Raw genomic sequence first — 14,219 nt, 5'->3', positions numbered from 1 at the left:
ACACTTACTTGGGAGAAATACCTACTGAATTCAGAGGGTAGCTTTGCCACTCCAGGTTGGGAAACCCATGGGGATCTGGGGTTGGGTCTTGAAGAGGCCAAGGTTTGGGGAGGAGAGTGACCTCAGTGGGTATAATGCCATAGAGGCTGCCCTCAAGAGCAGCCATTTGCTCTAGAGGAATTGATTTCAGTTGTCTGGAGATTAATTCTGGAAGATCTTCAAGCCCCTATCAGGGGATTCATTTCCAAGTGAGCCCACACATGGAGAAGATGAAAATGTAAAAACATAAATTGGTCAGAAATGAAAAGCAAATTGCAGGACTGCTCTGAATGTTCTCAATCATGGTAGAGACTCTCTGAATAAGAATACAGAGGAAACCCTATGCAGATAAACTTTCCTGGTGAGGAATTTCTACCATATTGACATCAGTCCTTTCAACTTTTCAATTTCTTGGTAACAGAATCAGAATGGAGAGTCAGCCTGGTGTAGTTAAAAGTGGTAGACTCTAATCTGGACGTGTTTGCAGCTTCTCAGAAGGCTGGTTTGTTATGCACTAAATGCTCAACAATCTGGAAAAATACAGCATGCCCAAAACCATATAAGATCTGCCTTACATGTGATCAGTATGTGTGTTCATTATATGTCTATAAGGGAGAGAAAATGGGGGGGAGGACAGAAAGGAGGATAAGTTATAATTTATTGTCGAAGGCTTTCACAGCCGGAATCACTTGGGTGCTGTGTGGTTTCCGGGCTGTATGGCCGTGTTCTAGCAGCATTCTCTCCTGACGTTTCGCCTGTATCTGTGGCTGATCCTCTGAAGATGCCAGTCACAAATGCAGGTGCAACGTCAGGAGAGAATGCTGCTAGAACACGGCCATACAGCCCGGAAACCACACAGCACCCAAGTTATAATTTAGTTGCAATAAAGCCCCTCCACTTAGTAAAGAGATATAAGCTTAAAAAATGTAAATGTCAAAAAGTGAAGAATATGATACTGAGAAATCCATGATCGTAGTGGCTAGCCTGGCAGCCACTTATCCTTTCTAAAATGTTGTTAGGAGATGATTCATAATATTCATGCATATCACTCTGCCTCCCATTATCTGATTACTCAGCACAGAAGCCCTGGGAATGTGACATATACTTATTTATTTTAGATATGAATACCCTGCTTATCTCCCCAATGGGTGTTAATTCAGTCCCCTCAAACAGAAGGCCGTCAGTGAAAAGACACAGACTTCGAGATGTTATTGATATGAATTAAGCAATTTATTGGAAGGCACAGTTGCATAATACAATACACAAGCAAGCTGAATCAGACACATTATGTATGAAAACATAGGAAAAGGCATGGATCTAAAACCCTCAGAAGGATATACACTGTATGTGTACAAAAATGTATATGACAGACAGTGCATAGGCAAATAAGAAATGAATCTATGGTACAGTTCAGAGACAGCAGAGGATACAGGAGATAGTGGAGAGATAACCCATAAACCAGCAAGCATATATATATATCTGTGGAAAGGAAGCAATGAATGAACAGTGTTCTGCACATGACATGTTTATTTGCAAAAAAGAAGAGAATGGTCATCGCAGTTACTAAAAAGAATCTGAAAGAGTCCCCCTGACATGGCTACCACTGCACTATACTTTCTCTAACTTCAATCTTGTTGCATTTCTGCCACCCACCAAAAAGGACATCAGCATCTTTTCCCCCTGGCTCCTTTGAGTGTTCAGATTCCACCCCCACCCCCAATAATTCCTGTGAAACATCTGGAACTACAAAAGAGAGAGAGAGAAATTCTTTAATTTTCTTTCAGCACACAAAGCAATCCTATTCAATGCAAGAATATATATATATAATATAAAGGCCAGAAAGAAACCTCCTCATTATAACATTAGTTAATAAATTGTGTTTATTTAGATGCATATTATTCTGTTTCTTTTTAAGCCAGTTTCCTACCCTCCAGTATTTCACAGATTAAAAACAGGGTCACTTTTGTGTATTTGTAACACTCCGTTGTCTTTATGAAAACAGCTTCAAGTCAAATGCATTCAGCACTGTTTGCATTTTGGATTGGTGGAAGGAAGGAAGGAAGGAAGGAAGGAAGGAAGGAAGGAAGGAAGGAAGGAAGGAAGGAAGGAAGGAAGGAAGGAAGGAAGGAAGGAAGGAAGGAAGGAAGGAAGGAAGGAAGGAAGGAAGGAAGGAAGGAAGGAAGGAAGGAAGGAAGGAAGGAGTGCACTGTTATATGTACTTCATTCAGAATTTCAAGTGTCACTGCGATTTGGCATTAAGTAAGGATGTGTACAAACCTAGCTTGTTGCTTGACACATGCCACTTACCTTCTTCTGTCTCTTGCCTGGAATCCCAGTTAGAAGCTAGCTGTAGTTACCCATAGGTATAACTACAGGGGAGAAGATTTACCAGAAGTAGCTGTCCCTCCCCTGGATTGTGAACAAGAATACTGATAAACCAAAATATTGATGATTAACCAGGGGAGGAATCCCCTAACTAAAAACACAAACTTCATGTCAACCCACTCCTCCATAGGGCAAATTACCCCAGGACTGTGGGGCTGAGAAAACAGTGCAGAGCAGGAGGCAAAAGTGACTCTCCCCTCCGACTTGCCCCATGGTCCCAATCTGAATCAGCCCCCTGTGGCATTTGGAAATACAGTTTCCTGTAGCTGCCATTTGATTGTAAGAATACAGAAGTCACATCAAGGAAACCTAGACCCTGGAAGGGAAACATCACAGCTAGACTGGCCATTCAGTTTCTTCCCTGAAAACCAAAATTCTAACTCTGATTATCTGCAGTTGTGAGTCACAGCAAACTGGAATAAGTTTCTAACCAGGATTCTGTGGGAGGTTGGCATGCATGAGTCTAAACAAAAAGCAAGAGTCATATACGTCCCTCTTTAATTGTGGTTCAGAGTGACATCTAAATGCAATCCTTGCCTTCTTCTGTATGTGCTGATATGTATGTTCTGCTCCCATCCTGAGAGATTTAGCATCCAGAGACCGAAAAGAGAAGGCAGAACCGGAACTCAGCTGTATGTGCACATTAACAAAAATTTTAAAAGGCTGTGCTAGCATATTCCACAAAAACAAAATAGGGAAGTATTCTGAGAAAATTGGGACCTACCCTGGCAAACAGAGAGAAATTGAGCATAAAAAGGTTTGACATATGTGGGTCCTTCGGAAAGTAGTACCCAAAGAGCTTTGCATACCATGTATCAAAAAATTGCTCTTTCTTTCCCAGACACACTAGTATGCTGCCAGCTTTTAGATTCTCTGGAAAGAACAGAGAGCAATCTACATAATGATGTATTCAGAGGCTGCAGCTTTATTGATTAGATGGAGTTTATATTGCGTTTTCTTGAGGTTAGCAGCTTGAAAACATGCTGACTATGCCTTACGACATATTTTTATTACCACTTTAATCGACAACCGACTGCATTGCTGCATGATTTCTATGGAACTTTTCTATGAGCTCACCTCTAAATGCTGTTTAGGGTGTTTCACAACACCCAGGTGTCTTGGTTTGCTTTGTTTGTCCTCTTCAGCTGAGACTGAAAGAGAGAGATTGAGATTGGTCCGGGGCCCATGGATCTGGCCAATTAATGGCTGCACTTCATCTGGTAAAAGGTGATTTCTGCTCATGCAAGAGGCTCCTTTTGGCTCACCGAAGGCACCTTATGAAGAAAAAATCCACCATTAGCAGAATAGATCTGAAGGGCCAAATCCATTTATCTCTAAGGGATATTTTAAAAATATATTAGTTTCTTGCGTCTATTTGCAGATTGAACTTGGGCAAATAAACACAAGACTAACTTGTTGTGGTAATTTGAAGGCAATAACTTTGACAGGGCGCTAAATGGAAAGTGCAGTGCTGAAAAGAGTAATGCATTGTGAAGCTGCGTTGTATTAATGTGACCCACTTTCTGCATCATCTCCTTGGGTTGCTTAGCAAATTGGTGCTCTGCTTCTTTCTCTTTAAGCCACGATCAATGTGTTTCCCCACCTGTGCAGATTAATTACTTGGCTTTAGGGCCAACCTTTTCTTTTCCTGCAAATTCTTTATTTATTTTGCATGCGTATTCCACATGATCTGCCATGTCTTAATTTGCTAAGAGAGGCTGAATCAGTGAGATGATAGCCATGTGTAGATTGTTGAACTATATCGGAGAAGGAGGGGCAGAATTAGCATCACAACATGAGAATCAGACCTCAGTCATACCCTGGGTCACTTGGGTAGCCCTTATTTTCCACAGTTGTAGCAGTTGGGATTCCCATGGGAACTGAGGCAACAAAAGACCAAGGACCTAATTTACATGTTATCTTTTCCCGAAGAGCAGTGTTAAGTAGAGAGACACCTAGGTTTCTCATGTGAGGGAGCAAGCTTGTTTTCTGCTGCTTCAGAGACTAGGATAAGGAGTAATGGGTTCAAGGTGCAGAAAAAGAGATTCCATCTAAACATTAGGAGGAATGTCCTGACAGGAATGTTGTGTGGTTTCTGGGCTGTATGGCTGTGTTCTAGTAGCATTTTCTCCTGATGTTTCGCCTGCATCTGTGGCTGGCATCTTCAGAGGATCTGATGGTAATAAAGTATAGTCCATTTTCTTTACTACCATCAGATCCTCTAAAGATGCCAGCCACAGATGCAGGCGAAAAATGAGGAGAAAATGTTTCTAGAACATGGCTGTACAACCTGGAAACCACACAACACCCCAGTGATTCCGGCCATGAAAGCCTTCGACAATACAATGCCCTGACAGTTAGGACTGTTCAACAGTGGAATACACTTCCTCAGAGTGTAGTGGAGTCTCCTTCTTTGGAGGTTTTTAAACAGAGGCTGAATGGCCATCTGTAAGGGGTGCTTTGATTGTCTGTTCCTGCATGGCAGGGGGTTGGACTTGATGGTCCTTGTGGTTTCTTCCAACTCTATGATTCTTTGGAAAAGGCAGGGCTGGAAAGGCAGGTGCATCTGCAGGTCGAGGGCCAGCAGTTCACCACCAAGTGGCCCAGCCACCTAAAACTGAGAAAGGCTTGCAATTTGCACTCCAAGGTTGGCTGCTGCCTTTGCAGGCTGAGCAACCTGTTGGGCCGGGCCCAGGGGGGCTTTCGGTGCATGTTCCCCTCTCCACCAACAGCATTGCAGCTGGCAGTTTTCTGCTTTTGCACAATGTCCTTGAGCCGATAGAGCCAACCCATTTGCTGAGGTTCAGTTTTCTGAAGGCTCAAGAGAAGCAGGACTTGGGCTGGAAGCAGGGAGAGGGGTGATTTTGAGAGGACACCCCTTTTTAAAACTTTGCTCAAGGGGAGCAGTCACTCCCCTTTTGGTCCTATTAGCTACACCACTGCTTTTGGGGAGAATGAAGACTGATGGTTGGATTTCTTCCTCATTGGAACAATGGCCAGTTCCAACGGTTCCTCAAAACTGAGAGACAATGGCCCTTTCCCCACTTACCTTAAGCCCCGCGCTACTCTCTGCAAGTAGCGCAGGGTCCCACTGCACTCCCCACGTCAGGGGCGGCAACAGAGCAGCCGCCCCGACGCTGCCGCTCTTGTGCCCGCTCAGCGCGCGGCATCCCTGGCGCTGGCAAAAACGGCACCTTTGGATGACCCCACGCAGAGTGCGGGGTCGTGGGGACGTCCAGACGCGCGCTAGGGATGCCGCGTGCTCAGAGCAGCGCGCAGCGACGGCGGCAGCAGGAGAAGTGGGGAAAGGCCCAATGAAACATTTTATTGATCCTGGTCTCTTCTCAAAGACTCCACATACTGGTACACAGCATTTCCTATGTAGCTCTTAAACTGTCAAGCAACAAAGAGAAGACAATCTCTTTTACCTTCAGTAGTTGAGTAAATGCCCTCTCATTCTGTCTTCTAGCTTTAGGTTGGTTTCTGTACATTTTGCCAAAAAAGAATGCCACACATTTTACAAAAAGAAAGGCTGTTCGATTCCATGCCTGTTGTTCTGACTACTTAGTCTGTGTTCAAAAATTTGTAAGGGTGGTGGTGGTCTGCTCTACAAAGGCTTGTTTTTGAGCAAAACTCATGCAGAGGTGCATTTTCTCACTGCTCAAAAGGACATTCATTTGTGAGGCTGTTTTCTCTCTCCCATTACTTTTCCTGTTGTGATCGTGACAAATGAATAACAAACTGCCATATTAATATTCTTGTTGAAAGGAAGGGGGCCCTTTGGTGGGCGGGTAGTCAGTTTGTCCTTTTGCTGCGCTAATTAGGCATCAGTGTCTTTGAAAGGGTCTCTGGTACTAATTAGTAAACACAGAGAAAGTAACATGGACCTGTCCAAATGACATGTTATTCGAGAAGTGCCAACACACAACTGTGCCTCTTTCCTTTCTTTCTTAACAAGTTAGTTTTGAATGTTTGTGTATGTATTCAGGGTGTGTGTGTGTGTTTGATGGAAAGTGTTTTTGTGATGGAACATTTAGTCACTGAATCCTCACCTTCTTCTGAAGCAAACCAGGAGGTAGTCATATCTAAAATAAATAAACACAGAGTCAATCAAGTGTTTCATGTATTACATACATAGGTTCCCTCAAGTTGTAGTAAACGTACAGTGACCCAAGCAAAGGGCTTTCAAAGCAAAAAAAAAGGCAGAGTTGGTTTGCCTTTCACTTCAGAGTTTTCTTTGCTCTCAATGTTTTGCTTCGCACTTGTCAGTAAATATGATTAGAATTGGACAGGAAAAGTCTGTTTTCTGAATTCTTGCTGCCTGTACTGCTTGGCCCTTACTTTGTTATCGATGGCAATTTAATATATTTTTAAAGTTACGTTTCCAAAACAACTAACTCTCCAAGTTCCAGACTTTCTGTTCCTGATATTTTTTTCCCTCCTGAACATATTGCATTTTACTAGACCCTGACTTGAAGAAGAAAAAGCTCATCAGAATGCAGAGTCCATTTTTGCAGATATCCTTTGGAATACTTTTATAATGGCATGCGTATGTGGTACAAAGTTTTTTTGACAGGATGACAAAACCCATGATTGTTTTAAAGTTGCAAGTGGCAACAGGTCACTTATTGGCCCACCATCTTTCCAGACTGAAATGCAGTTTGCAGCGTGGATCTAATTTCAGTCGACGCTTGACAGAAGGCAACTGTCATCTCTTGTTTTTATCACTCTTCTCCCCTTTTATATGAATTTAAAAGTCAAGCAAGATAAGCAAAGAGTAAGGCTTGAAATGTTTCAGTGAAACAGAAATTGTTACGATCTAACCTTGAGGCTTAAAGTTCCTTTCCCTGAATGTTTTTGGATTTTGCTGCCGGTTGTCTAGTTTATGACTACAACGATCACATCAGGTGCAAGAAGCTGAGAGGGGAAGTTCATGACTTAGCAGGGACTTAGAAAATGTATTTCGACAGTGGTTAAGGACTAAACTAGAGAAAACAAAACCTTACAAATATATCATCTAGGAGCAAAGCTTAACCTTTAGTGGTAGATGTAAGACTGGGAGCTAGGGATGCTTAACCTCCAGGTGAGGCCTGGGGGTTCCCCAGAATTACATCTCGTCTCCAGACCACAGAGATCAGGTCCCCTGGGGAAAATGAATATCAATACATGAGTATTGGCTACAGACATCACTTCATCTTTTGACCAGGAGAAAAATTACCTAACTGAATTAACATCAAAGATATGAGTACCTGACCATGGCGCAAGACACTAAGTAAGAGGTCTTTGACATATTCCTGCCTTTGGTCACAGAGAATTATTAGTATTACATTTCATCTTGGTCTAATTTTGAGATTATTAATGTGCAGTTTAAATGTCTGGGACCTTTTTGATGATTAATATTATTTAACCGCTGAGGAAGGCCAACGGGCCCAAATGGGTATGGTCAGAGCCAATAATGGTTCTTTTTATTTATGTACACTTATAAGGCTACAATATGGGCCACAACATGTTTTTAAAGAGGGTGTGTGTGTGTGTGTGTGTGTGTGTGTGTGTGTGTGTGTGTGTGTGTGTGTGTGTGTGTGTGTGTGTGTGTGTGTGTGTGTGTGTGTGTGTGTGTGTGTGTGTGTTAAATTTATGCGTTTAACCTATAGATATTGGGCCTACATTTATCTTGGCTTAACCTTCTTTGGTTCCTAATTCCATTTTATTCAGATAAAGTTATTTCCTTTTTTTTCTTTCGTTGTGTTCATCCTCAGATCTTTAGGAGTTTCCCAACCCCTCAAAAACACCCCACCAGTGGCCAGTAGGGACCTGGCAACCCTACTGGGAGTTCTAGTTGCCCAACAGCTGCAAGGCCCCAGAGAGAAGGAGCCATTTACAGTAAGGGGTGTATGTGCTTAACCCTTAGCCCACAGGAACCATGTCTCTACAACTTCTTTCCCAGTTGGTTTCCTGGGCAACACAGCAAACTTGGGACATAGACTCCTCAAAGAGAAAGTACCCATGAGGGCTTGGGTAATGCAAGAGGACAAACACACTGCCTCCATCTTCTGTTCCTCCCCAGAAAATAATTTATATTGCTGCATTATGGCTGTTCAAAGCAAACCCATTTCTAATCCCCTTGACTATTGCCAAAGTTTAGTATGACAGTTACACAGGCAGACAGGGAACTGGAGAAAAGCAAATTACCGAGGGCTAATCTACACATTACAAAGAACACTGGACTCTGCCACAGACATGCAATAGATGTTTCTTTCCTCCCACCCACACCAGCTCTTTTCTGCTTGTGATCAAAGCAAACAGGGGAAAAGTACTTTAGATTCTCCCCCATTTTTACATTTGCAAATTCTCCAGTGGACTTGCTATTGTCTGGGTAGCCAGTATACCTAGCTGGCCCTTCCTTGTGTTGTTACCAAGGGCTTTGTAATATGTAGAGATAACCCTCACAGGAGGCCCAGGAAAATTTCACTTAGGTTGTTGCCTCATGATGAACCTTCAGGCCATGCTTCATTCTGTCCAAGAGAGATGTCTGGAAGAACAACACAGCTGTGACACTACTCATTCCATAACAGTCTGGAGTAGGCCTCTTTACCATATTATAAAAACTTCAAAATCAGATTTGTGCTTGTGTGTGTGGTATCTGTTGAAACAGATTTCAGATGGGAGCTTGCTGCAGTGAAGTGTGTCGTCTCTTTTCCGTGTGATTGGTGATAGAAATTATTTATTTTATTAGTTTTATACGCCACCTTTCCCCCAACAGGTTCAGTTCTATCACTTTTGCAGCCAACTTCTGCTGCCCCCTTAGGTTGCTGCAAAAATTAGGAACCTGATCGTGCATGTGTGTATCTAAAATGTATCTAAAGTCCCAATCAACCTATGGCGGTCCCAACAACAGGCTTTGAAGGCAAGTGAGAAGCAGAGGCGATTTGCCATTGCCCTTCTCTACAGAGCCTTCCTTAGTGGTCTCCTTTCCAAGTACCAACCCTGCTTGATGTTTGGAGGTGGTTTGCCATTGCAAGTTTCCATAGCAGAGCATGAATTTGAACCGGAGTTTCACACCTTAGCCACTGCACCATGCTGGCTGTCTTCCCTATAAGAGGACTCTTGTATACTTATGTGGACCTCTGCGGACATTTGGTTGAATCTATAGATGTCAAGTAGCTGGGCCAGTGGACACAGTATTGGTTCCCTCTGCATGTTTATGTTGTGCACAATTTTGAAGAACTCTACAACTTGCATATTGTTCTGTCCCCCAAGTAAAATAATCTAAAGGTGCCATGTTCTCAGGCGGGACAGAGTGGGAGACACATAAGCAAGGTGTAACAGTTCAAAACCGCCCTGAGCCCCTCGGGGGAGGGCGGTTTATAAATACAATAATAAATAAAATAAAATAAATAAAAGCAAGGTTTATTGTGTAGAAGAATTGAGACTCTAACTCCTCCCAGGGTCTGACTAAGATAAAGTACTTGCTTGACTAGAACAGTTTGAAGCTGTAGACTTTTGTTCTTTCTTTGACTGCTTCCAAGAAAGTTCACTTTTTGTCTGTGCTTCTTCTGGGTACCTTGAGTGTCCTTTATCTGGATTCTACTTTCTGTACACCTTAACTTTATGCTATCTCTATACACCTTAGACATAACAGATATTGCAGCCTTCCAACTACCCTTGGCACCCTAGACTGATTGATTGAGCTAAATAGGGAGATTACTAGGTAATAACAGGAAGACTGCCTCTAGTGAGATTTCTTAAAGGGACAGGGTCTGACTAACATTCCCTCCCTTAGAAGACTATACAAGGAACTAAACCCCTTGTAACTATAGGGGTAACTGATGCTTAATGGGAAAATAACAGGAGCTTCTCTGGGGGCATAACACAAATCTCTTATCTTAGATAAGGAGGGAGCTGCACAGAGAGTAGGAAGGAGCAACAGAAGCCAGTGTGGAAAGGAAGGAGATATCTGGGAAACTGGTTTGAAGGAGGAGGATATGAGAGCTGGAGACAAATTTGTTGAAGAGACCCAGCTGATGCTGTTACTGACAACATTGCCAAACAATGAAGCACTGTTCCTTGGTCAAAAGTATAAGAACCTCAGTGGTCCATTCTGCTCAAACTAAAGATGACTGTACATTACAAGAGGGGAAAAATGAATTATAATTATAATAATGTATTATTGTAAGAAGAGCTTTGAATCTTTCTTCCAGCAGAGAGTTGGCCAAGCAGTTCCTCTCCCTACAAACTGCCTGAACTTGTTTCCAGTTAAGAGATAGGTAATGGCACATTACCATTTCCTCTTGAATGGTATGAGCTTTTATACTGATTAGACTAATGCATTTTAGCATACTGCAAGTCATGTGAATAAAGGCAGGAGAAAATGCTTCAAAAATGATGCATGAGTCAGATTTAATATTTTACATTTCATTTGGAGTCTGTAGGGATTAGGAACTGGCAGGCTTGTCTTTAAGTTTCTTTTGCACATCCTCAAAAGGGTTTGGGGGGGGCTTTTTATTTTCACTGGATTTGGCAGAGTGCACTTATCTCTAGACACTGAACAATGAACAAGGAGGAAGCAACAGAGCATGGCTCACTGTTCGCGATATCCAGCTAACACAAACTCAATATGACTGTCTTCTGCACAGGGATGGGTTTGACTGAAGTGGGTTTACATAGAAACTGGCAACATAAAAAGGCTGTTCCCAAAACTGGGTGTGCGATAGTTAGTTTGTATTATTTGCATTAGTTTCTCTGGCACATGGAGGGTAATTTGCAGGAGAAAAAACAAAATGGGAATAATCCACAATTGATTAGCATGTTTAAAAAAAGAAAAACTGTACCTGTTGAATGTTTACCTCCGTCACTTCTGTTCATAGCACAGTGCCTTAGTTATGGGAGAGAAGCAAAACTTGGAAGGCTAAACAGATGTTCACCTACCAAATTTTCCAAGCCCTCTGCTAACTTCAGTGATTAGAGGGTCCCTCCCGAGCCACATTTGAGCATATTTTAATATTGAATAACACTACGCTTGGAAAATTCCTGGAGATTTTTTTGAGGGGAGGGGTAGCCTTGGTAGGCTTTGGGAAGGGGAGAGACTCAGTACATATACACTATCCTCCAAAGCAGTTTATTTTCTCCAGGGGAACTAATGCCTGTAGGGTGGAGACTGATTTTAATTCCAGGGGATCTCCAGACCTCCCTTGGAAATTGGCAACGCTATTTGTACTTTTATGCTGCTTTTCCTCACAAGGGTAAAGGTAGCCTCTCTGGTTTCTTGCTCCTCCCTCTTGTCCCCCTAACAGCTCTGTGAGGTAGGTTAAGCCCGAAAGACCATGACTGCCACAAGGTTGCTTGGTGAGCTTTGTGACTCGGTGAAGATTAGAACTCTAGTCTTTCCAATTCGAGACCCAGCACTTTAAATGTTATTTTTGCTTAAATATTTCTAGCATGCTTTTCTGAACCAGCATACAAACAATCACAAATATAATTTAGATCAACAAACAACAATAAGAAAAAAGATACACAGTACTGGTAATAACATCACAATCCAGAGGCCTTGGCGAGTAGGGATGGCACTTCTGTGGCACTGCCCTGCTGCCTCCAAGAGGGCATTCTGGTGGAGGCAAAAAATAAAAACCCTCTCCACGCTGCCAGAAAGGCCTTCATCGGACTTAATGGACTTACGCCACCCAAACATTCAAGACCTGGACACTGGCGTTTTAGGAGGCAAAGCCGGGGTGGAGGCCGACTAACATCGGCTTGGGCACCGCAGTTCAGGAGGGATCTTGACCGGTTGGAGCGGGTCCAGAGGAGGGCAACCAAAATGGTAAAGGGTCTGGAGTCCATGCCCTATGAAGAGTGGCTTAGGGAGCTGGGGATGTTTAGTCTGGAGAAGCATCGGTTAAGGGGTGACATGATAGCTATGTTTAAATATCTGAAGGGATGTCATGTCAAAGAGGGACCAAGCTTGTTTTCTGCTGCCTCAGAGACTGGGACATGGAGTAATGGATTCAAGGTGAAGGAAAAGAGATTCCACCTAAACATTAGGAAGAACTTCCTGACCATCATGGCTGTTCGACAGTGGAATTCACTGCCTTGGAGAATGGTGGTCTCCTTCTTTGGAGGTTTTTAAACAAAGGCTGGATCAGCATATCTCGGGAGTGCTTTGATTGTGTGTTCCTGCATTGCAGGCCTTGATGGCCTTGGGGTCTCTTCCAACTCTATGATTCTATGATCCTTGGCCATACCTCTGGAATGCCTCTACTATGCTGACGGGACCAGAAAGGGTGCAGGAATGCTTACATGGCATTCTGCATTTTGTCTGATCGCTGTGGAGGTAAGCAAATCCACCACCTCCAAAAGTCACTCCCCCACCCCTCATCCTTTGGATTGTGCCATGAGCTATAGCTCCTTAATGTACAAAGTGTGTAGTAGTAAAGCAACTTCCATTTGCAGAGGCAGGAAACCTCTGGATTCCAGTGCAGGGAGGCTATATCAGAAGAAGGCCTTGGCATCTATGGCTGTTTGCTGTCCTTCAAAGGCAGCTTTTTGGCCACTGTGCAAAACAGGATGCTGGACTAGATATACAGCAAGAAGAAGAAGAGTTTGGATTTATATCCCACCTTTCTCTGCTGTGAGGAGACTCAAGGTGACTTACAGGCTCCTTTCCCCTCCTTTCCCCACAACAGACACCTTGTGAAGTAGGTGAGGCTGAGAGAGTTCTGAAGAACTGTGACTAGTCACTAGCCCAAGATCACCCAGCAGGAATGTGGGAGTGTGGAAACACATCTGGTCCACCAGATAAAGCCTCTACCACTCAAGTGGAGGAGTAGGGAATCAAACCTGGTTCTCCAGATTAGAATCCACCTGCTCTTAACCACTACACTACGCTGGCTCTCAAGAGTTTTATGTTCTTAATGCTACTAGGAGAACAGAGTTTGTTTAAGCAAAATGCTCGACTACAAAAGCCTTGGATTTATTTGGATTTGAATTTGTTGAGAAGTGTTGTCATTAGGCCTTTCCCCACTTACCGTAAGCCCCGCACTACTTTCCTCATGTAGCGCGGGGTCCCAGGACACTCCCCACGACAGGGGCGGCGATAGCACAGCCGCCCTGAAGCTGCCACTGTCGCGCCCCTTAGCACGCGGCATCCCTGGCGCTGGAGAAAACGGTGCCTTTTGATGACCCTTTGCAGAGGGACACCCGGGCGCGCGCCAGGGATGCTGCGTGCTGAGAGCAGTGCGCGGCATAAGGGGGATCAGGGTGAGTGGGGAAACACCCATTGAATCCCATAGTGTTTTGAGATTTTTTAAAATATTGTTTAGTTTAACAGCCTTCATTGCTGGTGTCCATCTGTGAGGAGGACCTATCACTACAACACTAAGGAGGACATTGAGTGTGATCCAGCCACAGTTAAGTCCCACTGATTATTGTTTCATTGCAGTGAAAGGAAAACCCTGACCTCTCAGGGAACTTCCTGTTAGCAATGAAGCTCGCAAAGAGCTCTGCATTGTGTGGTGGGGCAGAGGACTATTATCTATAATAGAAAACGCTCCATTCTGCTGTGTGTGTATTTGGTAGGCGATTTCACTCTACTGTGCAGGAGAAAATCGTAGCTATGCCAAGCCTTACTCAGGAGCGCAAATTAAAAAGAAAGATTTGTGCTTTATAGCTGCAGTAATGAAGCTATAAATTAATGACACAATGCTGACCTGATATAATGTAATAATATTTAATTGCTTCCTTTTTAATATAGTATCATTTCATGAATTAACTTCAGCTGTTCAGTGAGAATGGAACAGGTCTTA

The 14,219-nt window shown here is 43.3% G+C and overlaps 1 protein-coding gene and 1 long non-coding RNA gene across 2 annotated transcripts in view; one reads left to right on the top strand and one right to left on the bottom strand.

Annotated features, from left to right (window-relative positions):
* BANK1 (B cell scaffold protein with ankyrin repeats 1) overlaps positions 1–14,219 on the top strand; it is a 187,310-nt gene that overhangs the window by 102,769 nt on the left and 70,322 nt on the right. The gene's annotated exons all lie outside the window — the stretch shown is intronic.
* Positions 1,248–14,219, bottom strand: part of LOC125439703 — a 39,642-nt gene continuing 26,670 nt past the window's right edge. The window contains exons 3-4 of the long non-coding RNA XR_007245565.1: positions 6,477–6,509; positions 1,248–3,698 (exon numbers count right to left, since the gene is read on the bottom strand). This is a non-coding gene — a long non-coding RNA (uncharacterized LOC125439703). The remainder of the gene's footprint in view (positions 3,699–6,476; positions 6,510–14,219) is intronic.

This window comes from Sphaerodactylus townsendi, linkage group LG10 (assembly GCF_021028975.2).
Source record: "Sphaerodactylus townsendi isolate TG3544 linkage group LG10, MPM_Stown_v2.3, whole genome shotgun sequence".
Taxonomy (NCBI): domain Eukaryota; kingdom Metazoa; phylum Chordata; class Lepidosauria; order Squamata; family Sphaerodactylidae; genus Sphaerodactylus; species Sphaerodactylus townsendi.
Note: the sequence above shows the minus strand (reverse complement) of the source record. Positions and strands in the feature narration are given on the sequence as shown.